This window comes from Loxodonta africana, chromosome 11 (assembly GCF_030014295.1).
Source record: "Loxodonta africana isolate mLoxAfr1 chromosome 11, mLoxAfr1.hap2, whole genome shotgun sequence".
Lineage (NCBI taxonomy): Eukaryota > Metazoa > Chordata > Mammalia > Proboscidea > Elephantidae > Loxodonta > Loxodonta africana.
The window spans coordinates 49,142,216-49,168,195 of NC_087352.1; the positions used below are offsets into that span (position 1 = coordinate 49,142,216).

Sequence of the window (25,980 nt, forward strand, 5' to 3'; positions counted from 1 at the left end):
AATTGTATACAGTAGCAATAAAGATGACAAAATGTTGATCATTACTGAAGCTGAATGATAGGGTTTCATTATGCTATTTGCTATTTTGCTGATTTTCTATATTTTTGTAAATATTTGAAATAACAAAAAACAAAAAAAATCAAATCTCCAAGTAAATTTCTTTATCTAACACTAACACACACTGAGCAGGAGAGAGCATACGTTGGCACCAAAGCCAACCTTAGTCCATCAAGGTAAATGCCAAAATTCATAATATAAAATCTACCATACAAGTAGGCAAAAAAGGGGACCAAACCAAACCCACTGCCATCAAGTTGATTCCGATGCATAGTGACCTACAGGACAGAATAGAGCTGCCCCACAGGGTTTCCAAGGCTATAAATCTTTACGGAAACAGCCTGCTCCATCTTTCTCCCAAGGAGCGCCTGGCTCATAGCTGAGCACTTTAACCACTGCACCACCAAGGCCCCTTACGAAAAGTGGGAGTAAACCATCTAACTCCTAATGCAGGGAACATATTTAACATCTGTACAGTTCTTGTTGTTGCTGCTAGCTGCTGCTGAGTTGGTCCCCCGTTTACAGCAACCCCATGCACAACAGAGCAGAACACTGCCTGGTCCTACATCATCCCCACGATCAGTTCCAAATCGGGCTGTAGTGATCCATAGGGTTTTCACTGGCTGATTTTCAGAAGAAGATCACCAGGTGTTTCTTCCTAGTCCACCTTAGTCTGGAAGCTCCACTGAAATCTGTTCTGCATCATAGCAACATGCGAGCCTCCAACGACAGGCAGGTGGTAGCTGCTCACGAGAGGCATTGGGGCTGGCAATGGAACCTGAGTATCCCACATGTACGGTGGGAATTCTACCACTGAACCACTCATGCCCCTTTTACAGATCTTACCGTATTCAAATATATTTTAGATTATCTCATCCATCCTTAGCACAAAATTGGAGGATGACTATCATACCCACTTCACAGCTGAAGTAACTGACTCAAATTGGTTCCAACTCAAGTTTTTTGTACTTCAGATGAAACGTTTACAGGACAAACTAGTTTCTCATTAAACAGTTAGTACACATATTGTTTTATGACATTGGTTATCAACCCCACAACATGTCAACACTCTCCCTCCTCAACCTTGGATTCCCTATTACCAGCTTACCTGTTCCATCCTGCCTTCTAGTCCTTGACCCTGGGCTGGTATGCCCCTTTGTCTCATTTTGTTTTATGTGCTGATCTAATCTTTGAGTACATGTACCACAGTTTGTTTATCCATTCATCTGTTGATGGGTTTCTACCTTTTGCTATTGTGAACAATGCAGCAATGAATATGGGTACGCAAATGTCTATTCGTGTGACTCTTACTTCTCTAGGGTATATTCCTAGGAGTGGGATTGCTGGATCATATGGTATTTCTATTTCTAGGTTTCTAAGGAAGTACCATATCATTTTCCAAAATGGTTGAATCACTTTGCATTCCCACCAACGGTGCATAAGAGTTCCAATTTCCCCGCAGCCTCTCCAATATTTTGTTATTTTCTAGATTTGTGCCAGTAATGCTGGGGTGAAACGGTTTTGATTTGCATTTCTCTAAGGGCTAGTGATTGGGAGCATTTCCTCCTGTGTCTGTTAACTGCTTGAAAGTCTTCTTTGGTGAAGCGTCTTTTCATTTCCTTTGCCTATTTTTTAATTGGATTGTTTTTTTGTTTTAGAGGTGTTGGATTTTCCTGTAGATTTTAGAGATTAGACCTTTGTCAGATTTGTCCTAACTCAAAATTTTTTCTCAGTCTGTAGGTTCTGTTTTTACTCTTTTAGTTAAGTCTTTAGTTAAGATGTCCATAAGAGTTTGATTTTTAGAAGACCCCAGTTATATAGCTTATCTTCTGGCGTTTTGGTGTTGTTAGTTATGGTTTGTATCCTGTTAATGCCGTGTATTAGGGCCTCTAGCAATGATCCTATTTTTTCTTCTATGATCTTTATAGTTTTGGGTTATAAATTTAGGTTTTTGATCCATTTTGAATTAGTTTTTGTGTATGGTGTGAGGTATGGGTCCTGTTTCTTTTTTTTTTTTTTTTTTTTACAGATGTACATCCAGTTTTGCCAGCACCATTTGTTAAAAAGATTGTCTTTTCCCCATGTGATGGACTTTGGCCCTTGACAAAGATCAGGTGCCTATAGGTGGATGGATTTATATCTGAGTTCTCACTCAATTCTGTTCCATTGGTCAACGTATCTGTCCCTCGTACCAGTACCGGCTGTTTTGACTACTGTTGCTGTTTAGCAGGTCCAACTCAAGTTCTTGAACCTCTAAGTCCAGTGCTCTCTGCACTCCACCAGTGCTTTTCATACTGTCCCTGGTACCCACACCAACAGAGGAGTGCAGGGTAGGGTAGGGGCTGGGGCCCCACCGGCAATCTCAAATGGTACTTTCAAAATTCATGCTAATTTTTCATTTGACCCCATAATATACCCACATTTGTTTTAATGCAAAAATATTTTTAGTAACTAAGCATGAAATAAAATAGACCCACACGTGTATTCTGTGGCTTTATGGATCCAGGAACCACAGTTCCTTATTCCAGTTTCAGAGGCACTAAATTCTACCAGGCTGTACCGCAACAGTGACATCTGTTACCCAGATGCCTCTGGAGGCCCAGCTAAAAAACGGGACACATCCCATTATCCAACTAGCACATTCCTGGTAGAATTCCCAGCCGTAGCATTTCAACTGACACCTATAAATACACTTTCTGTGGATTTAACTTTTTAACTTGAAAATTCTGTCTAGAAATGAATCGGTACCACGGCAGGCAAATTAAAATCACAAAAAATGGTTTAAAAAACATTCAAACTGATTTGGACACATTTTGGAAAGGGGCATTTCATGGCTATCCAGAACAGAGAGCTGAAACGATAACCAAGGAATACAACTGCAGCAGCCAACTTAAAAGGAAAAGCAAAACAAGTTACTACAATATCCTTCAACAAATGGCAGGAATTTTTTAAAATAAACTTTTTTATTTTAGAACAGTTTTAGATTTACAGAATTATTGTGAAAATAGTGGAGCCCTGGTGACATGGTGGTTAGGAGCTCTGCTGCTAACCAAAAGGTCGGCAGTTCAAATCCACCAGCAGCTCCATGGAAACCCTATGGGGCAGTTCCACTTTGTCCTATAGGGTCACTATGAGTCGGAATTGACTTGACAGCAATGGGTTTGGCTTTGGGTTTGTGAATATAGTACAGAGAGTTCCTATGTACCTCATATCCAGTTTCTCCTATTATTAACGTCTTCCAGAAGTATGGTGCATTTGCCACAACTAATAAACCATGGGTGATATATTATCATGAATGAAAGTCCACAATGTATTCAGATTTCCTCAGTTTCCCCTAATGTCCTTTTTCTGTCCTAGGATGCAATTTTGTTTTTCATTCAATTAAAAAATTTGACCATAGGGAGGCTATTTAAGCTAATAAAGCAAATATAAGACTAAAAAATGATATTTCTAAAGGCATCATTCTAAGCCAAACTAAGTCTAAACCAAGAGTCAGGTCTCCAACAAACCAACCTCAATCTATAGCTATGGGAGAATTTACACTTTTCACATGTGTAACAAGTTTCCATATGTGAGAAATGAGCAAGTTGTATGAAGAACCCCAGTCTGGAAGTCATTAAAGTGGTATCTTTGCTTTTTAACACTTTAAAGAGGTTTTTTTTTGTTTTGTTTTGTTTTTGCAGCAGATTTGCCCAATGCAGACTTTCTGTGTCATTTCTAATCCTGCATATCCCTTACAGGAAGTTCTCTCAACCTCGGCACTCATGCATTTTGGGTTGGATATTTCTTTGTTGTGAAAGGCCATCCTGTGCATTGTGGGATGTTTAGCAGCATCCTTGGGCTTTACCCACTAGATGCCAGTAGCAAACCCCTCCGCAATGGTGACAACCACAAATGCCTCCAGATACTGCTAAATGTCGCTTGGTGGGAACAGGACAAAATCGCCCCTGGTTGAGAATCAATGCTTTATATATATATATATGTGTGTGTGATTTAAGTAGCAATGTAAGATACGTGCATCAAATTACAAATTATTTTTAAAAGTCTTTTATTAGACTACATCAACCAGTATTTGTCTCAGAAAATGTAATTGCTGTGGAAGGCCAAAGAAGCATAATCTTGGTGTTTTTCTTCCCCCTGAATTACTATGAGATAGAACTTTTAAAAATACATAAATACAATATCTGGATTTATTAATTCCATACAAACAAGGAATTTGGAATCACTCTGAATCCCTTCCATGCCTGGGCTCTAAGGTAAACATCAGTTTCTACAAACAGCAGCCAAACCCAGCAACCATGAGGCAGGACTTGGTCTGGGAAAGCAGCCAATGCAGACAACTCATGACCACCTCTGGGTGCCACCAACCCACCCACATTCCACCTCACAGGAACCACTGGCACCTGCCCACAGATCACTGTGTCATATGTGATTAAAACAGGCCCAATTCCCTAAAGGAAAACTAAGGCCAGAGAAAAGAAAGGTTCGTTAACAGGTGCCTTAGGAAAGAAGGGCTTGCTGGTGCGACAAGCTAAGGCTAAGACTAATGCCCCAGGCTTCCTCTGTGTCTCTCTGCTTAATTTGGGGTGGGAGTGGAGAGGAGTACTTCAATACACCCATACCTCACTTACCAACTATTGAATTATCTGACATTTTACATTCTGGATAATAGGAAAAAATCTACTATCTGACTATTTTGTACGTTAAGAACACACATCTGATAGTAACCTTTTCATGACCAGTGGGACATACAGTGCCCACCTACATTTTCCACCTCTCGGGTCCAGAAGGACATATGTGGCCCACATAATACTCTGTTACCTGATGTGGTCATCCTTCATTTTCACATAACACCGATTTTTACATTAACAACCTGGTCTTTGGAACCTAACCATGTCAATAAGCGTGGAGTGGGTATTATCAAAAGTTAAATATAATGAGTAAGTTCTCAAGGGAAACGTGCAAAGACTCCAGGTTGGTATCACCAGAGTTTTCTAAACTGGTTTTAAAAACTTACTTCTTAAAATCCTTAAAAGAAGGATATTTCTCATTTTGTGGCCATTTCTCAACTTTTTTGAGGTACCAGTGTGAACATGTAGCCATCACCACCATAACATATGTAGGTCAGAAGAAAATGGCTAACACTATCTATCACATAAGGAGCCGTGGTGGTGCAGTGGTTAAGCACTCAGCTGCTAATTGAAAGGTTGGCAGTTGAAATCCAACAGCTGCTCTGTGGGAGAAAGATGTGGCAGTAAGCTTCCATAAAAAAAGCTTTACAGCCTTGGAAACTCTATGGGGGCAGTTCTACTCTGTCCTCTTAGGGTTGCTATGATTCGGAATCGACTCAATGACAATGGGTTTTAGTATCTAACATATGAGCTACAAAGTTCACGTGCAAACACTTCTTTCTTGTATGAATGGATGCTGACAGGTCTCCTATCAGAAGGAAGGTGAAGAGAGCAGATGGTTGCCAAGGTGGCTTAGAGAGACCAGGGTAGCTCTCATCTCTGCTGGGGAGAAGTTAATCACCAACATCACCTCCACCTGGACAGTGTGGCTCTCGATTGGCTCCGAGGCACACAGCCCTAAGGTGAGCTCCGTGGAAAGGCTCAGGGAGGACCTAGCCGATTTCCAGGTTTCAGAAGCCTCAATACCACCCAGGAGCCCTTCGCCTACAGTCTGCTCTGCAGCTGCTCCCCTCTGAGGAATCACTTTGGTTCCACCTCATCTGTCTCACCCCAAATTCCACCCAAGGGAAAGAATGCACATCAAGCGAGAACTGGCTATGCCTGGTTCCTACAGGTGAGCAGGCAGGTGGCTGGCAGAGAATAAATCTCACCAGACGACCAGAGTTCAACCTGCACAGAGTTCACCAAGCCAAACGTTAATCAAGGCATAGACTCATTTACATTAAAGATCATTAGCCAGGCGCTCGGGCCTCTTGCTTGGCAGGAAATGAGAATTTGGAAGTTGAAAATATGCATTTAGATCAAGTAGTAGCCTCTTGTTGCCAAACATAGGGTTTGGGTCATTTTAGGAGAAGGGCACAGCAATGACATGGGAAGGGTAAACCAAACAGGGTGCTATGGGGGGGACCCACATTTCCTTTTTTCCTCCACAGCTGCCCCCTCCCCCACCCTTTAGTTCTCTCGAGGCTGTTTTCTGTTCCTCCATCTCCTGTGGACGTATAGCTGTGACTTCACGTGCAGAGGGGCTTACACACAGGAGTCTGCAGGTAAGGAATTCTAAACAGGTAAAGTTTGTGGAGCTTGTGTCTCCCGTTGTCCATGAGTAAATGGGAACAATTCCTTCCAAGGAGATGGTTTAGACTCTAAACTTTCAAGTCACAGCCAAAAAGGATGGCATCCGCCCTGTTCTTTAAGCTCAAGGGCCTTGATTTGGCTTTGCTGTTTTCTCCCACGCCCAGGGACCCAACACCACCCACTTACTTCTCAAGCATAACAAGATGTCGCCGTCACGAAAACAGGTCAGAAGTTCAATTTCACACATTACTGACTGCGACGGGTTTGAAGATTTCTGACAAATGTTCTTCCTGACATGCTTCAAGTCGCTGCACAGGCTCCAGCCTCCTCCCTCCGACCATCTCCTCCTCCAACACTTATGAAAACCAGCAGAAGCACCTGCATCAACCTCCCTCAAAGGCAGCCTGAGAGTTTCTCTTGTTTGTAGACTCACCCAAAAAGCGCGAACACTGCCCAACTTTCCGTGCCAGGATGACAGAATTCAGTTTTCCTCAAATTAACTAGTTAGCCATAGAGCAGCATTTGTAGACCAGCTTACAAAAATAAAAAGTAGAACCACACTATCCCTTCTATTGAGATGAATGTCGTCAAATGGAAAAACAGTATGCTTTGGGAGATTAATTTCTATACCTATTGTTAGTTCCATACCTATTGTTTAACATGAATACTCTCTAACTTAGAATAATGAAAATAAGAGTTCCAGTTTTATTTTCTCTTAAAGGGTATAAAATTGTATGTGTGGGTGGCAGAGGAATACAGGGAAAATATGATAAACTGTGAACTACTTACCAGGCATGTCATTTACAATTTTTAAAGGGTCCTAACTTGATACCTATCCACCTAAGAACAAAACAACAGAGCCTGTGTAGACGCAACGGAAGAGGAAAGTTAGGAGTCACATGACTCAGGCCCAAGTATCTCCTGTAAAGGTAATAAGAGGAACGAGGAGAGTGTCTGCATCCCAGAAGGTAAATCTGAAACAATAAAGAACTATGTCTGTCCCACCAGGATCGAGCTGATCATACTACTTAGGCTTCAAATCAAATTCATCACACAGTGAAGTCTAAAAGAGAAAAGATTTGAAATAAAAGATCTGTCCTAACTTCACCTGGGATTTTGTACTAAGTTTCTGAACTCTGAGTGACAGATCCCACCACTGAGTCTATTTTTGACATTTTTCAGGAACATGATGATGACAAATGCAGTAATGTATTCATAAAAGAGACACGGCATCAGACTGTTATCTGTAAAATAATTCTTCAGAGCACTACCCTGAAAAGGAACAGGTTCCAATAAGATGACAGAGGCTAAACACACACACACACACAAAAAGAAAAACTTTCACTGTATACTTCTTGATCTTTGAAGTGTGCAAAAAAAAATTTAATGGGTATCACCAAAAAAAGATAGCTCAAATAACCCCCCAAATCCTGGCACATTCAGATTAGAGCTAAACAGATCCATTACAAGACAACAAACCCTCTCTTGATATTTCAAACACAGATTGAGGTAACCAAGAAAAGCTGCGCCTTTGGTGGCACTTACCGGGCTCCAAGGCAGGAAGACCTATTTTCTAAAGGGAGATAGACAGGACAGGCTGTTCTAGATGCACATGGCTGGTCTGTTTCCCATAACAACAGTAGGAGCAGAGAGAAAGCCTGGTCGCTGCCAGTCCCTCAGACAGGTAGTCAGCAGCCTAGAGCAGCATGCAATGTGAAGCGAGGCTCTGTGGCAGCTCCCGCCCAGGTGGAGCGACACTCACAAACACCCACCCCCAGACACCCTCCAGCCCTGCCGCCTGGTGCTGCACGCACTCAAGTATGTCTGGGCTAGGAGCTGCCGCTGACGCCTTCCTCTCTCAAATGAGAGCAGGGAGAAACTCCAGTGTGAGGAACAGGGAAGCAGGTCTTCAGGAGCCACAGAGCCCATGGCTACAGGCAGGGCTGTGTGGATTCCAGGGACACAAAAAGCAATTCAAGTCACAGCTCCACCACTCCGCCCCTGCAGTAACACAACATCACGAAAGGTAACAGCTGACTTAGGGTAAGAAGTGCATGTACCTGGACCGGCCATGGTGACTCTGGAACCTAGTGACCCCTGAGGTATACACAATGTCCCTTTCTGAACCTTAATGACATCTTCCCTAAATGTTCACGTCAATCAGTTGAAAGGAAGGCTATTCAAGCACATTAGGAAATCCTTCTGGACTAGATTAAAAAAAGAAGAAGAAGAAGAGTAGACGCTGACTCATGGCGATCCCATGTGTGTCAGAGTAGAACTGTGCTCCACAGGGTTTTCAATGGCTGATTTTTCAGAAGTAGGTTGCCAGGCCTTTCTTCCAAAGTGCCTCTGTGTGGACTCGAACTACCAACCTTTTGGTTAATAGCTGAGCACTTAATTATTTGCACCACCCAGGGACTCCATTGTCCTCATGTATAAGGAATGAGCAAGTATTTTAATCAGACAAAACTAGCTTTGATTCCGTCTCTACCACCACCCTAGTTTGATGACACTAGGCAATTTTTTTCTTTCTAAACCTAGTCCACCTTTGGCTTCCTCATTTGTAGAAGTGAGCCACAAAACCTCCTTTAGGACCACAGTAGGGGATCAGTGAGATTTCACGTACAGAGGCCAGCAAGTTCGCAATCACTGTAGCTTTGCCCTTTCTACGCTTACCTGCCCACCTTTCAGTAGCTCATGGCCCTAAAAGGGTTGTCCTAAATCAACCGTAGCCACCCCTTTCACCTTCCCTCCGTTTAAAAACTGATCCATTACATATCCTGACCCAAGGCACAGCTAACAGCAAAACACACTGCTCCTACTCTCCTTTTTACCAATGTCCCCAACAGACTGGGGAGGCCTATTTTAATATCATTTTTGCATCCCATGGTCAAAGAGGCAAATCATAGGGCACCTCAGCCTAAACCCTGCCAGAGAGACCAAGCTGCTGCCAACAGTTTTGTGCAAAATCCCATTTCAATGCCAAGAACATGCCCACTTTTAAGAGCTGAGAGTGCTGAGGAAAAGAATAGGCTCCTTATTGAGCCAGAGGGTCTTTTACTTCAATGCTTCCTTTTAAAAGGTGATTATTTCTTATAATGGAAATTCACAGCTTACTTATAATACCACTCTTTAATAAGCATGACAATGGCATGGGTTTACCCATTCAATGTTCTTCCTATAGAGAGGCTCCAGTGGGAAAGGGAGAACCAGAGTCCGCCCCGCCCCCCGCCAGGGACAAGAAGCCACCATCACCACCTAGTGGTGGCTCCTGCATATTACAGTCATGAAGCCTACACCGTCTTCAATCCATCCTCCAAAAGGCAGCCCGGGGCCTGGACAAGTGAACAGGGTTTGGGTGGGCTCAGATCAGAGGTTCTGTGCCAGTGGAGTAGAGAATATGCTGGAAATCGGGTGAGAGATAATAAGCAAATTCCACTAAGAGCTATCAGGTGGATGACATTTGAGGAAATACTTCCAAGCACGTTACTTTTCCAAATTCTCCAGCAATCCCTGGTGAATACATCTAGGCCGAGCAAGCTTTCAGGTAGAAGCCAACCTTAGAAAAATTCACTGAGGGAAGTGAAGGCCATGCAGAAAGAAGACACTAAAAATTGCACATTTAAGTGCTCTCACTGGGATATTCACTGCAACAACACTAGTAATTCCTAAGAAAGCACCAGGGAAGTTTTACAGGCACTGTAAAAAATGCCTGGGTGGCCAGGTGTGCCACGGCTGGCAAATCTTTCTACATATGGTAGCAGCATTTGTTCAGAGTGTAACAGAGGAGGATGCTTCTTTTAGGAACAAAGGAAGACGACAGGAATCATCAGGATTCTACACTATGTAAAAGATCCTCCTTTTACCCCATTGTTGTTGTTGTTAGGTGCCGTCGAGTCGGTTCCGACTCATAGCGACCCCATTCACAACAGAAGGAAACACTGCCCGGTCCTGCGCCATCCTTACAATTGTTGTTATGCTTGAGCTCATTGTTGCAGCCACTGTGTCAATCCACCTCGTTGAGGGTCTTTCTCTTTTCCACTGACCCTGTACTCTGCCAAGCATGATATCCTTCTCCAGGGACTGATCCCTTCTGACAACATGTCCAAAGTATGTAAGACGCAGTCTCGCCATCCTTGCCTCTAAGGAGCATTCTGGCCGCACTTCTTCCAAGACAGATTTGTTCGTTCTTTTGGCAGTCCATGGTATGTTCAATATTCTTCGCCAACACCACAATTTAAAGGCGTCAACTCTTCTTCGGTCTTCCTTATTCATTGTCCAGCTTTCACATGCATATGATGTGATTGAAAATACCATGGCTTGGATCAGGCACACTTTAGTCTTCAGGGTGACATCTTTGCTCTTCAACACTTTGAAGAGGTCTTTTGCAGCAGATTACCCCATTACTCCAGTACATTATTTGTAGCAGTCATAAAATTCAGTGCCTGGTTGATATTTGGTTTAGTTTTATACTAGGGCAAGAGGTAAATTTCAGTACATTCTGTCTTCTGATCAGATACATATACTCATATATAAAACAGCTCAAAAGATAGGTTGGTATTAAGAAATACAGTCTGTACATTTGATGTCACACAGTTTCCCACACTGGGACAAAGATCTGCTGACCAAGTCAACCTCTGGCCTTGCTCTCTTCTCAGTCACTCCCCTTTAAAAACCTCTGAAACAACCACAGGACATATCCAAGGCCACCTAGGCTGCTGTGTTGAGTTGCAATATGCCAAGATCCAACTTAGATGCTGATTGCTTAAAATAATCAGAAAGGAACAGCAACTCAAAAGGTTAGATGAGAAGCTTAGGGGGGCAGAGTTTATCTTAATGGCAGTAGAATAATTTGGAAAAGGATACGGAGAATGCCTGTACAACTTGAAGAACGTAGTCACTGTCACCAAATTGTACACGCAGGAATTGTAAAACTGGTGTACGTTTAGCTGTGTATATTTTCACCAAACAAAATTGTATTTTTTTTTAATCCAAAATGAAGCAAGCATGCAGAAAGACAATCCTTTCTGTACATGAAAGGATCCTTTGTTACATCTGAACATCTACAGCCTGTGTTCAAGGGATAGGCTGGGCTCAAATTAGCAACTGATACTAAATTCCTGGAGGTCCAGAGCTCTGTTCTCCAGGCCCCTGCCTAGTGTCTCTCATGGTGTCTGTCAGCATGAAGAGTTGGTTGCTGAACTCCACAGAAAGAAAGATACAAGTACCTGTTGGTTGCAGCACCACAAACTAACCCACGGGAAAGCATTGATGGTTGGGTCAGCTAGGCAGGAAACAAAGTAACCAAGTAGACCTTTAGAAGCATGTAAAGCCTTGTAAAAAAAACATTGCAGTGAGAGGGTAAACTGTCAAAAGGCTAATACCAATCACTAAGCTGCGTAAACTAGTTATGAGGAGACCGAAGAACTATAAATGATACCAGTAACTACCTTCTTTGCTTGATTTAAGACTACTTATCATCTTTAACCTTTCCAAAATCAGAAAGCTGCTCATACAAAAGTCAAAAAGGGTCTTCCCTGACATCTTTTCCTCTTGTGATTAAGTAAAAGGTGCACCTCACATGCAGTCAATGGTGTCTCAGAACCAAGGAATCATGTGATCTTGAATAACTCATTTAAACTCTGGGTCTCAGAAAACTCATATATAAGGTGAGGCCCTCATCCTACGGTTTTAGGATCCAAGCTCATGTATTTTGGAACCCATGCTTGAAAAGGCAACTCAAGTGCTATCTAATTCAACAAGTATTTAATCAAGCTCCTACCATGTGCCACCACCACTCGTCTGTCAGTTTGTCACACAGTGGTGGCTTGCGTGTTGCTGTGTTGTTGGAAGCTACGCCCTCAATATTTCAAATACCAGTAGAATCACCCATGGTGGACAGGTTTCAGGGGAGCTTCCAGACTAATACTAGGGAGAAGGGTCTGGTGGTTTACTTCTGAAAAAATTGGCCAGTGAAAACCTTTCAAGTGTTAAAAAGCAAAGATGTCACTTTGAGGACTAAGGTGTGCCTGCCTCAAGCCATGGTATTTTTAATCGCCTCATAGGCATGCAAAAGCTGGACAATGAATAAGGAAGACTGAAGAAGAATTAAGGCCTTTGAATTAAGGTGTTGGAGAAGAATACTGAACATACCATGGAAATTCGTCTTGGAAGAAGTACAGCCAGAATGCTCCTTAGAAGCGAGGATGGTGAAACTTGATCTCATGTATTTTAGGCAGGTTATCAGGAGGGACCGGTCACTGCAGAGGGACATCATGCTTGGTAAAGTAGAGGATCAGAGAAAAAGAGGAAGACCCTCAACGAGATGGAATAACACAGTGGCTGTAACAATGGGTTCAACCAACAATGACTGTGAGGATGGTGCAGGACAGGGCAGTGTTTTGTTCTATTGTACAGAGATGCAAGAGTCAGCAGTGACTCAATGGCACCTAACAACAACAAACCATGTGCAAAGCACCATGTCGGTACTGGGTTTTGGGATGGAAGATTTTATCAGAGCCTGCCTCTCCACGCCAATCCTGATCTTACTTTTCTGAATCCTTCAACATTTGTAATCTGTGCACACAATTTGGCACTTTGGTTGTATACCAAGTTCTAGCTTAATGTAATTGTTTTATAGTTAGCCTTACCTCACCCATAAAATTTTAAGCTGCTACAGAGGAAGGCCAACGTCTTACTTAGTAATTTACCAATTATCTTGGAGCCACCCTTCTGACAGACTCAGCCAGGAACTTAGCTGCAAAACTCAAATAAGTAGAAAAAGCCTCTGAATTCTGAGTATCAACCACCCTTGCCAGGCCATTGGGCTCAAAGCTCAGCTGCTTCTCACTCTAATACAATCCTGCACCGTTTTACATAAATTAGACTTCTAGTCCACAATAAAGTATGCTAAGCAGCATGCTAAAGGGCACTGCTGCCTCTCCTATAGAAACCTAAAACCAAAAAAACCAAACCCACTGTCTTCGAGTCGACCAACTCATAGTGACCCTGTAGGACAGGGCAGAACTGCCCCACAGAATTTCCAAGGAACACCTGGTGGATTTGAACTGCCAACCTTTTGGTTATCAGCCGCAGCACTTAGCCACTACGCCACCAGGGTTTCCATGTTGGAGAAAAAACAAACCCATCTGTTGATACAGATGGCAATTGAAAACCTCTGCTGTTATTATCAGCAATCCACTGAGAAATTCACTTATCATTTTTTAAGTTCTTTTTCTCACTCCTCTAATTTTAAGGTAAAAGATGATGCAGTATATTATTTGAGGTTCTCACTCAAATAAAGGCCAACTCTATTTTCTGAAACGGAAAAAAAAAATTTTCCAGTGTTAAAAAAGCAATATAGACTCTTTATGGGAAAATCATATAAACATATACATAGCTGGGTGGAAAAAAAAACACTCATGACACCTTCTCTGAGATAACACTATTACTATTAATACTGGGGCATTTACTTGGTGGTGTAGTGGTTAAGTGCTATGGCTGCTAACCAAAAGGTTGGCAGTTTGAATCCACCAGGCACTCCTTGGAAACTCTATGGAGCAGTTCTACTCTGTCCCATAGGGTCATATGAGTCAGAATCGACTCAACGGCACTGGGTTTGTTTTTTTTTTTACTGGGTTTACCCAAAGAATTTGGTCTTCGGCTTCGAATCCTGAGAGATAACCCCTTTAAGAAAAAAAAAAACTTGGAATCCCTTAATGGTTTAAGTGTCCTTGCTAAGGACTCCAGACCTGACAGGTTATGCCAGAGAGGCATCTCTGGGGTGGGGGGCTGACCAGGAGGGACTTACCTCATGATGCCTTGTGATCACCTCGTGATATCAACCGATCTCAGGGAGGAAGGCCTGGAGTAACACACAATGTAACGAGACTCCCAGTAAAAGCTCTAGACACATAAGTTCCATGGGCTTCCTAGTTGGTGAAAGATATCAATGCACAAAGGAGGGTAGTGTACTCTTCGGCACATGGAAGCTCCGTGTTGGGAACCCTCCAAGACCTCATCCTATGCATCTCTTCATCTATATTCTTTTCTGCTGTGATAAAGCTATAACCGTAAGTATAGTGTTCTCCATGAGTTCTGCAAGTCATTCTAGAGAATTATCGAACCTGAGGACTAGTGTAAGTAGGAGCCAGCAGGTCAGAAGTAAGGGGCGCTGGGAACCGAGCTTGTGGCTGGTATCCCAAGAGGGTAGACGGGACCCCTGAATTCGCAGCCAACAGCAAGGGGAACCCCAGGGACGCCCAAGCTTGCAGCTGGCATCTTAAGTCTTGGGCCAACTTGGCCATCTGAAGGACAGTGTCATTTTAACTTGTGAGATCTGACCTAGCTCTGGGTGGCTAAGGTCAGAGAAAAAAAGGCTGCATGAACAGCTAGTGTCAGAACTGAGAAACGAAAAGTTGATATTTTATATTGATTCAAATTTGAATTTACACACATACAAATAACCTTTCACAGCCTCTGTATTTCGGCATATTATGTGTTTCTTACCAAAAAATGAGATCAAATTATACATCTGAACTTATTTTTTCATTCTATATTATAAAGTGTTTCTATATCATTAAATATTTACCTGCAAGATTGTTTTTAATGGCTTCTTACGATTCCATCATAGAGAATCCATAATTAAACTAAGTTTGGTTGTCGCAAGTTTTGTGTTGTGATAAACAATGCTTCAGCGGGCATCTTTGTAGCTAATTCTGTGTGTACACCTTTCACTGTTTCCTTAGAATGAGTTCCTCTGATGTGTGCTTGACACACAGGCACGTGCATTTTTCTTTTCATATCTTTGATTAACACTAAACTATTTATTTATTGAAGGATATTTGGAAAATACAAAAAGAAAAATACCTGATAAATCTACCACCCTGATACAGTGTTAATGCTTTATTCTGCACTCTTTTTAGTCTTTTCTAAGTATGTGTACCTTCTTATTTAAACAAGGTGATTTTTTAAAAGAATACTTCGGCTTGGTATTATTGGAGTTTTGGATGTTTTTACAGAAATCCATACAAAATATCCAATTTACCTACTTTACTAATATGAATCATGAAACTTTAATTCAATAAGAACACAAAATGAAAAAGACTTCTTTTGTATGCCTGACATGGAGAGGAGAGATAAAGCAAGGACAGGAGAACAGAGCAGGGAGGAGAAGGATAAAAGATCAAGGTATTCTGATGTAAAACTTCCCCAACCACTACCTTTAAGGAGCTCTGGTGGTACAATGGTTAAGCACCCGGCTGCTAACCGAAAGGCTGGCTGTATGAATCCACCAGACTCCGTGGGAAAAAGACCTGGCTATCTGCTCCAGTAAAGATGACAGCCTAAGAAACCCTACAGGGCAGTTCTACTCTGTCACATGCGGTTGCTATGAGTTGAAATCAACTCAATGGTACCTAACAACAACATCAACCACCACCACCTTTGGGCTCCAAGCTTCACTATGAATCATTCCTATCTTTAAAGTCACACTGCAGCTACAAGTGACAGACAAAAGCCAAAGTCATTGGCCAAAGAGGAAATTACTTCGGGCTAACTGGGAGGCAGGAGCCTGTGGTGCAGGGGTTAAGCACTCAGCTGCTAACCAAAAGGTTGTCTGAACCCACCAGCCGCTCCACTGAACAAGAGAAGGGCCAGTCTGCTTCCATAAAGGTTACAGCCTTGGACTGAGACTAGAAGAACCCCAGAGGTCATGGTCCCCAGACCTTCTGTTAGCCCAAGACTGGAACCATTCCCAAAGCCAACTCTTCAGACAGGGACTGGACTGGACTACAAGACAGAAAATGATACTGGTAAGGAGTGAGCTTCCTGGCTCAAGCAGAAACATGAGACTATGTGGGCAGCTCCTGTCTGGAGGGGAGATGAGAAGGCAGAGGCGGGCAGAAGCTGGCTGAGTGGACACACAGGAAATACAGGGTGGAGAGGAGAACGTGCGTGTCTCTTTAGTGGTAGAGCAACTAGGAGTACACAGCAAGGTAGATACAAATTTTTGTATGACGGACTGCCTTGATTCGTAAACTTTCACTTAAAGCACACACACACACAAAAAAAGATCACAGACTTGGAGACCCTATGGGGCAGTTCTACTCTGTCCTATAGGGTCCTTATGAGTCAGAATCGACTCAATGGCAATGAGTTTCAATGGGTAACCGTGATGTGCCAAAACCCCACTCAACACCTTAATCCTCTTTTATGTAGCCTGTTATCGATCTTGATAGCTGCTAACTCCTTAAGCTAGTAATCATCAAATGGACTTGTTTTGAACTTGGTCAGCCCACTGGAGAGCTGGAGGTGCAAACCAGTCTAGCTAAAACATGTTAAGTATACCCAGGGCAGATAAAGAGTTTCTAGACATACTTTAACAGAGGCTCATTGTTTTCAAATTCCATCCCTCCCTCCCCCTCTACGTTATGGCATTTCAACTACTGTGGTGTAAAGATTACTACCTGTGGTTTGGGTTGGGTTAGAATGAGAGAAGAGAAAAAAGGTATACCCCCCCCAACCGCCACAGCATTCCAGGGCTTTGGAGTTCAGGTGGGGATTCACAAGAGGGTACTGAACTTTTAACAACAAAAGATTCCATTCCTTTCGAACAGCAGGCTTACTGCATACAGAGGAAAGCAGCAAAAATTTAACATGGGCTTTATGAAATTTAAAAATAGGCACTGGGAGCAGAATGGTTTCTTTAGAGAACGAGATTTTAAAGACTCCCAGGAGGTGTCAGCTGTTCATAAAGTACCAGTGGAGGAGAAAGGTTCTCCAAGCTGGTTGGGGATTTTAAAGCCCACCGTGGGGAGGGCTTCCTTGGCTTTGTTGGTGCCCTGGACAGGTGAAAGAAACGCCTTTTTGTTCACAGCCACGCTGCACAACAAAGGGGCCTGTGAGAAAAGGTCAGAGCTCGGTTTCTGCCTCCAGAGAGCTGTCCTAAATAGGAATCGAGTAATAACTCCCTTACTCATCCTGGGGCAAAGACCAGCTAGAGAATACTCTGCCGTACATTGACTGCCATTAGAAAGATAATAAATTAACTCACCTGGGAGACTGATAAATACGGATTATTGTGGAGACATTCATTATTCAAAACTATGTGCTGGAGGAAGGAGCTGTTAAAGCACTCAGCTGCTAACCGAAAGGTCGGTGGTTTGAACCCACCCAGCAGCTCCTTGGGGGGAAAGGCTTTGCGATATACTCCCATGAAGATTACAGCCTAGAAAACCCTATGGGGAAGTTCTACTCCATCACATGGGATTGTCATGAGTAGGAATCAACTCCATGGCACCTAACAATAACATTTGCTGGATTCAAGAAGGTGCAGAGTTCTGCTCTGAAATGGGATGTTATTTGGAAGGTCAAGGGTAGAGACTCAGAACCAGAGCTATGTAAGAGGGTGGCGGGGCTGGATTCGATGAGCCCATGGGACCTCCAAGAAACCCAGGTGGTGTAGTGGTTAAGTGCTACGGCTGCTATCCAAAAGGCTGGCAGTTCAAATCCACCAGGCGTTCCTTGGAAACTCTATGGGACAGTTCTACTCTGTCCTATAGGATCACTATGAGTTGGAATTGACTCAATGGCAACAGGTTTGGTTTTCTGGTTTAGGGGAATTCCAGCACACAGTTGTGAATTAGTGAATGTTGAACATGTGTATAACCAAGCCTAGACTATACAGAAAGTCCCACGCAGGCTGGGCCACAAGACAGGAGGCCTGAGTTCCCGTCTGCTCTCCAGGGAACTTCAGATCCTTGAGGTAGCACAGCTTCTCCAAGTCTAGGTTTACTAATCTGCAAAATGGCCAAGGTGGACTAGCTCAGTGGTTTCTGATCATGGTTGCCTCGGGAGCTTCTTAAAAGAGACCACTGCCCAGGTCTAATCCCAGACCAATCAGAGGAGCATCTCTGGAGTGGGTCTTGGTATTAGTATGGTTTTTAAGCTCCCCAGGTGATTCTAATGCACAGCCAGGCTTGAGAATTACTGGTCCAGGGTTTCTTTTAGTCCTTTTGTTGTTCTTGTTAGTTGCCCTCAAGTCAATTCCTACTCAGAGCGACCTCATGTGACAGAGAAGAACTGCCCCATAGGGTCTCCTAGGCTGTAATCTTTACAGGAACAGATCGTCAGGTCACACTCTCAAGGAGTGGCTAAGTGGGTTTGAACCACCAACCTTTTGGTTAGCAGCCAAGCGCTTAACCACTGCGCCACCAGGGCTCCTTCTTTTAATCCTGGTAGCACAGCGGTTAAGGGTTCAGCTGCTAACCAAAAGACTGGCAGCTAAAATCCACCAGCCACTCCTTGGAAATCCTGTGGGGCAGTTCTCCTCTGTCCTATAGAGTCACTGTGGCTGGAATTGACTCGATGGCAATAGGTTTGGTTTGGTTGCTTGTGTATTTACATTCTAACTTACAGCCATTTTTCCCTGGTAGGTTACTGATGACCTGTCTGATGAAAGGGGAAAATAAATTATTGGAAGACTGTCCCCTGGGCTGGCCTGGACATCAGAAGAAGCTGGACTGTTTAGCTTAGCTCTGAGGTCTTGGGGCTGCACGCCCTCTTGAAATGCTGCACTACCCCCATCTTCTTCACATTTTCACACTATTCCACCAACCTCCAAACTCCTTCCTTTTAGTTCACATAATATATCTCAAGTCCCTACCATGAAGTTCTCGATGGACTAAATGGAAGCAAATTAAGTAATAAAAATGCAGAAGGGATAATGCAGGTCTCAGATACTCAGCCAATTCTTTGGGAAGAAGGAAGTTGGCTATCCTGAGATAGCAGCATATTCATATCTTCCCAAACATGAACTCAGACCAAAGTTAACTAAGGCACACGTGGGGGATGATAGTGAATGTTCTCGCATTTTTAATGTGATTTCCATATTTGCTTTCAAAATATATGTTTCTTTCTGCTACTTTTTTCATGAGAAAAGGAAATGAGCATTTAATCACCTTTGAGTATTACCAAGATACATGACCTTTTCAGGTGTCTAGTAATTTTATTTTCATAATCAATCTTAAAATGCACTTTAAGAGAACACAAAATCTCAGTAACGCACATGAAGAGAAGGAAAACAAAAGTAGTCCTAACTGCATTCACCTATTCTGGAAAATACTATGTAAAACGTTCATATATAATGAAGTTTATTGAACTTAAAAATCACAGTTTTTTTTTAATGTAGAAGAAAGGCGTTTTCCTCCCTAACCGTTTTCCCCAGTCCGCACCCCTGTGTATCTATCTGCTAGTCTTCCATCCAGAAACTGCACATCTCATCTCCCTGTTCCCTGTCCTACATTCCTGCCTGGCTTGGCCTCTCTGAAAGCAATGAGTGCAGAAAGCCAATGCCTGGAAGAGGAGACCAGAGGTTGAATTGCCAATGAATTCCTCTAGGATCAGAGATCCTTCCAGGCCACCTTGTGTAAAGCAGACACTGTTGAGCAAGAGCATGAGCCAAGAGAACATGGGGAACAAGTTCTTTCACAGATCCTGGGCTCTCCATGCCCTGAGCACTGCCCAGCCCTTCCCATTGAGGGGTCCGGTCCACAGTCTGCTGCTTACATTCCTCCCAAGCATCTACTGCTTACTTCAAAGGTGACTTTTATTGCATAAGGACAGGCCTTATAGTATAAACAGAAGCCCCAGGGTAGGGCAAATGTTTAAGCGCTGAACTATTACCTGAAAAGTTGGCGGTTTGAACCCACTCAGAGAAAGATGCCTCAGAAGAAAGGTATGGCTATCTGCTTCTGAAAACCCTATGGAGCAGTTCTACTCTGCAACATATGGTGTCTGCATGAGTCAGAGTCAGCTCACTGCAACTGGTGTCATTTTCTTATTACAGTGTGAACAAGAGTTCTCAGCCTGGAAGGAGAGCACCAGGGATCCAAACCCTTTACTACTTAAAAATCATGAATAAGGACTGGTGGTATAGACCAGAGTTCCCCAAGTTGGGATAACCAGGCCTCAGCCATACTGAAGAATCAGAATGGAGGCTGGCCAGGCACCCCAGGTGATTCTGAAACATGGACAGGATGAGGAGAATGGAGTCTATGCAAACACTCTTGGGTTCACCCCTAGCTCTGGCACTTATCAGTTTCTGACTTTAATCAAGTGACCTAATCTTTCTGATCCTCAATGTCTCTCATACTGAAAATACAGGTGGTAATTCCTGTGCTTGGGTGAAGTGGTTAAAAGCTCAGCTGCTAACCAAAAGGTCGGCAGTTTAAATCCACCAGCCACGCCTTGGAAACCCTATGGGACGGTTCTACTTTGTCCTATAGAGTCGCCATGAACCGGAATTGACTCGACAGCAACAGATTTGAGGAAGCTTGATGTGATGATTTACTTATACCATATACAGCTACAGCGTCTCAATACGTAGTACATCTCGGCTTCTGCTGCTTCGTCTTAGTCTGGAAACTTCGCTGAAACCTGTTGAGCATCATAGCACCACACAAGCCTCCACGAAAAGACCAATACTGGCTATGCATGAGGTGCAGTGCCCAGGAATCAACCTGAGCTCCTGTATGGAAGGTGAGAATTCTACCACTGAACCTCAAATGCCCCAAGCATTGTCTAGGGTTTTGGCATTTTCAAGGAACTGTCCCATAAAAAAAAAAAAACCTTGGTTGCATAGTGGTTAAGCGCTCAGCTACTAACCCAAAGGTCAGTGGTTCAAACCGACCAGACCAGTCGCTCTGTGAGAGAAAGGTGTGGCAGCCTGCTTCCGTAAAGACTTACGGCCTTGGAAACCCTTCGGGGCAGTCCTACTCTGTCCTACAGGGTTGCTATGATTCGGAACTGACTCAGTGGCAGTGGGTTTGGTTTTGGTTTTTTCGTCACATGAAAATATTATCTCACAATTACAAACTACCTCCCAAAAAAAAAAAAGTACTGAAATTGTATCAATGTCACTGGAGTAAGCCAAGAACTGTCCCAAGAGCCCTGAGAATAAATTGTAATACCTTCAACTGAAAAGAAAATAAACTTCATTCGTCAACTCCAACTGACAAACATTTTTCTCCCAACATGCCTAATTTTTTTGTCCAACTGAAAACATTCCTGGCTTTCCTCCAGTTTTTGTGTTGGCATTTGCACACATGAAGAAAAGACAAAGACAGAAAAGGCGTTACTGTGAAATAAGTACATAAGTTATCCACACCATTTTCCTCTGCAGGAGTTTCAGCCACCCCGTTTTTGTTTAAATAAGGGCTTTGCTGCAGCCTACTTAGGTAGACTGTCCAAGGTTGTTTCTACTACAACTTAATGACTCCTGCCCCAGCTCCCAGGAGAGTTTTATTAAAAAGAAAAAACAGTACATTGGAGAAAATTAGCTAATCCTATATTTTTAAAAAAGTTTTTTTTTTTTTTTTTTAAATGGGCTGCTGCTATTGTCCTTTGAGGGTTGCTGCCATCAATCTAAGGAACCGTGGTGACACAAACAAAAAGGTCTGCGATTCGAACCCATCAGCCACTCTGAAAGAGAAAGATGTGACAGTCTGTTTCCCTGAAGATTACAGCCCTGGTATTATACTGCCATGGGTAGTCAACACAGCCTGGGACTGGTACAACAACAGATACACAGACCAATAGAATGCAATTAAGAATCCAGACATAACTCTACCCACCTATGAGCAGCTGATATTTGACAAAGGCCCAAAGTCCGTTAAACAGGGAAAAGACAGTCTCTTAACAAATGGTGCTGGCATAACTGCATATCCATCTGCAAAAAAATGAAACAAGACCCATACCTCAAGCCATGTACAAAAACAAACTCAAAATGTATCAAAGACCTAAATATAAAATCTAAAATGATAAAGATCATAGAAGAAAAAATAGGGACAATGCTAGGCACCCTAATGCATGGCATAAACAGAATATAAAACATAACAATACACAAACACCGGGAGAGAAACTAGGTAACTGGGGGCTCCTAAAAATCAAACACCTGTGCTCATCCGAAGACTTCACCAAAAGACTAAAAAGACGATCTACAGACTGGGAAAAAATTTGGCGACAACATATCCAGTCAGGGTCTAATCTCTAAAATCTACAAGATACTGCAAAACTTCAATAACAAAAAGACAAATAACCCAATTAAAAAATGGGCAAAGGATATGAACAGAAACTTCACCAAAGAAGACATTCAGACTATGCATTCATAAAGAACAATGATGAATCTGTGAAACATTTCATAACATGGAGGAATCTGGAAGGCATTATGCTGAGTGAAATTAGTTGCAAAAGGACAAATATTATATGAGACCACTATTTTAAGAACTCAAGAAAAGGTTTAAACACAGAAGAAAACACTCTTTGGTGGTTAGGAGGGTGGGGAGAGAGGGAGAAGGGAATTCAATAACTAGGTAGTAGATGAGAATCATCTTAGGTGAAGGGAAGGGAAACACAATACAGGGGAAATGAGTACAACTGGACTAAACCAAAAGCTAAGAAGTTTCCTGAACACAACCAAACACTCTGAGGGACAGAGTTTCAGGGGCTGGGGTCTGGGGATCATGGTTTCAGAGGACATCTAGGTTAACTGGCATAACATAATTTATTAAGAAAACGTTCTGTGTTCCACTTTGGTGAGTGCCATCTGGGGTCTTAAAAACTTGTGAGTGGCCATCTAAGATGCCCAATTCACCTGGAGCAAAGGAGAATGAAGAACACCAAAGACACAAGGAAAATATTAGCCCAAGAGACAGAAGGTCCACATAAACCAGAGACTCCATCAGCCTGAGACCAGAAGAACTAGATGGTGCCCAGCTACCACCAATGACCACCCTGACAAGGAACAAAACAGAGTTCCTGCTGGGACAGGAAAAAAGGGTGGTGCAGAATTCAAATTAATGTAAAAAGCCCAGACTTAATAGTCTGACTGAGACTGGAGGAATCCTCGAAGCCATGGCTCCCGGATGCTCTGTTAACCCAGAATTAAAACCATTCCGAAACCCACTCTTCAGGCAAAGATTAGACTGGACTAGAAACATAAAATAATACTTGTGAAGAGTATGCTTAGTTCAAGCAGATACACAATGCCAAATGGGCAGCTCTTGTCCGAAGGCCAGATGAGAAGGCAGAAAGGGACAGGAGCTGGTTGGATGGACACAGGAAACCCAGGGTGGAAAGGGGAAGTGCGCTGTCACATTATAGGGACTGCAACTAGTGTCATGTAACAATATGTGTATAAATTTTTGTATGAGAAATTAGCTTGAGCTGTAAACTTTCACCTAAAGCACAATTAAAAAAAATAAAAATAAAAAGATTACAGCCCTGGAAACTATAGGGGTCACTGTGAGTCAGAATTGACTTGACAGCAATGGTTACCCTCAATCTAAGGAGCCCTGGTGGCGCAACAGCTAAGAAGCTCGGCTGCTAACCGAAAGGTTCTAGTTCGAACTCACCATCAGCTCCACAGAAGACCTGACAATCTGCTCTCATAAAGATTACAGCTTAGAAAACCCTATGGGGCAGTTCTACTTTGCTATGAGTCGGAATTGTCTTGTCACCACACACCACCACCATCTATCTGAAAAGTGATACTGTCTCCATGTATCATTACAAAGTGACCTACAGGGAAGAGATGACAAAAAATTAATGAAAACGTCTCCAGCTTCTTCTGAATCTGGTCTTTGTGTCCTAGACTGCTTCATTAACTTCTCTGTAGTATTAAAAACTCCTACAACCTCAGAAGGAAGGAAAAACATGCAAAAAGAATTTTCTTCTTATTACAAAGCTAACTACAAAGACTTGAGATGATTCCTGTTTCTCGTAATTAGCATGGGTATAAGGCCATTATTTATAATATTTATTTTTTCTATATTAAGCACGTCAGTCTGGAAATTCCTTTAAAAAAGAAAATGGAAAATGAATTTGTTATGGATTGAGTTGTGTCCCCCTAAAATGTGTGTCAACTTGGCGAGGCCCCAGTGATCCCCACTACTGTGTGACTATCCACCATTTTGTCATCTGATGTGATTTTCCTGTGTGTTGTAAATCCTACCTTTATGATGCTGATGAGGTGGGAGTTAGCAGCAGTTATGTTAATGAGGCAGGACTCAATCTACAAGATTAAGCTGTATCTTAAATCAATCTCTTTTGAGATATAAAAGAGAGAATTGAGCAGACAGGCAAGGGGACCTCATACCACCAAGAAAGAAGAGCCAGGAGAACAGCGCGTGCTTTGGACCTAGCATCCTCGACCGGGGAAGACTGATGACAGGTACCGTCCACCGGAACCGACACAGAGAGAAAGGCCTGCCCTGGAGCTGGTGCCTTGAATTCGGAATTCTAGCCCCCTAGAACTGAGAGAATACATTTCTCTTTTTAAAAGCCATCCACTTGTGGTATTTTTCTTATAGTAGCACTAGATGACTAAGACAGTACTGAAATTTCAATGTACGAAATGTTAAACTAAAAATGTATTATTTTAGCTCATTTAGTCTATGGGACCATAGTAGAATACAGTAATGTTCATCTGAAAAATTTTCTTTCCAATATCAAGTAATTATTTCTTTTTAGTGACATTTTATTTTGATGATTCTGTAAGTTTAGGAAATTTTTTGGCAGGAAAAAAAAAGGAAGTGTAATACTATGTACCATCCACTTTTTACCTATTTAAAAACTATGTAAAAAGTAGGAATTGCTTAAGGGAAAATGAATCTTTCCTCTGGGTAAGTGTCGCTATTTAAGAATGATTTAAATACTTGCCAAAACAAACAAGATCTGAATTAACAATTTCCTTAAAAAAAAAAAAGGCCAATGGACTATCAAATTTGTATATCATTGATGAAGTCCAGACCAAAAATGCACCTGTTGGACTGGCTACCAGAGGGAGGTATAACCCATTAACCCACTTCAGTGGCTGCCAGACAAGAGCCATTCATGAAGACTTCACAGTTCAAGGTGTCTCACAATTCTTTTCTTCTAATGAACTTTGCAGGAGAAAAGATCTGGCAATCTGCTCCCATAAAGATTGTTGTTGTTCTTAGGTGCCATAAAGTTGGTTCCGACTCATAGCAACCCTACGTACAACAGAACAAAACACTGTCTGGTCCTGTGCCACTCTCACAATCATTGTTATACTTGAACCCACTGTTGCTGCCGTTGTTGCAGCCACTGTGTCAAACCATTTCGTTGAGGGTCTTTCTCTTTTTCACTGACCCTCTACTAAGGAAACCCTGGTGGCGTAGTGGTCAAATACTACGGCTGCTAACCAAAGGGTCGGCAGTTCGAATCCACCAGGCGCTCCTTGGAAACTCTTTGGGGCAGTTCTACCCTGTCCTACAGGGTCGCTATGAGTCGCCATTGACTTGACAGCACTGGGTTTGGTTTTTTTTTTTTCTTCTTCTACTTTACTAAGCATGACGTCCTTCTCCAGGATCTGATCCCTCCAGATAACATGCCCAAATTATGTGAGATGTAGTTTTGGCATCCTTGCTTCTAAGGAGCAAAGATAAAGATTACAGTCTAAGAAACCAGATGCGGCAGTTCAACTTCGTCTCGTGAAGTCACTAGGAGTCAGAGCTGACTCGACAGCACAAAACAATGGACTTTATACAGCAGAGGAGTTAAGAGTGAGGCATTCCTTAAAGGCATCTGTGCTAGCTTTAAAGTAAAGAGAGCAAAAAATAATGTGATGTTCTTCTAG

The 25,980-nt window shown here is 42.6% G+C and overlaps 1 protein-coding gene across 3 annotated transcripts in view; it reads right to left on the reverse strand.

The window, feature by feature from the left end:
* NEDD4L (NEDD4 like E3 ubiquitin protein ligase) overlaps positions 1-25,980 on the reverse strand; it is a 373,007-nt gene that overhangs the window by 202,326 nt on the left and 144,701 nt on the right. Inside the window, exon 1 of one of the 3 annotated variants that reach the window (XM_023543760.2) lies at positions 7,869-7,997. The exons of the other annotated variants lie outside the window; for them this stretch is intronic. The gene's annotated coding sequence lies outside the window, so the exon portion shown is untranslated. Of the gene's footprint in view, positions 1-7,868; positions 7,998-25,980 lie in introns of those variants that run through there. 3 annotated transcript variants of the gene reach the window in all.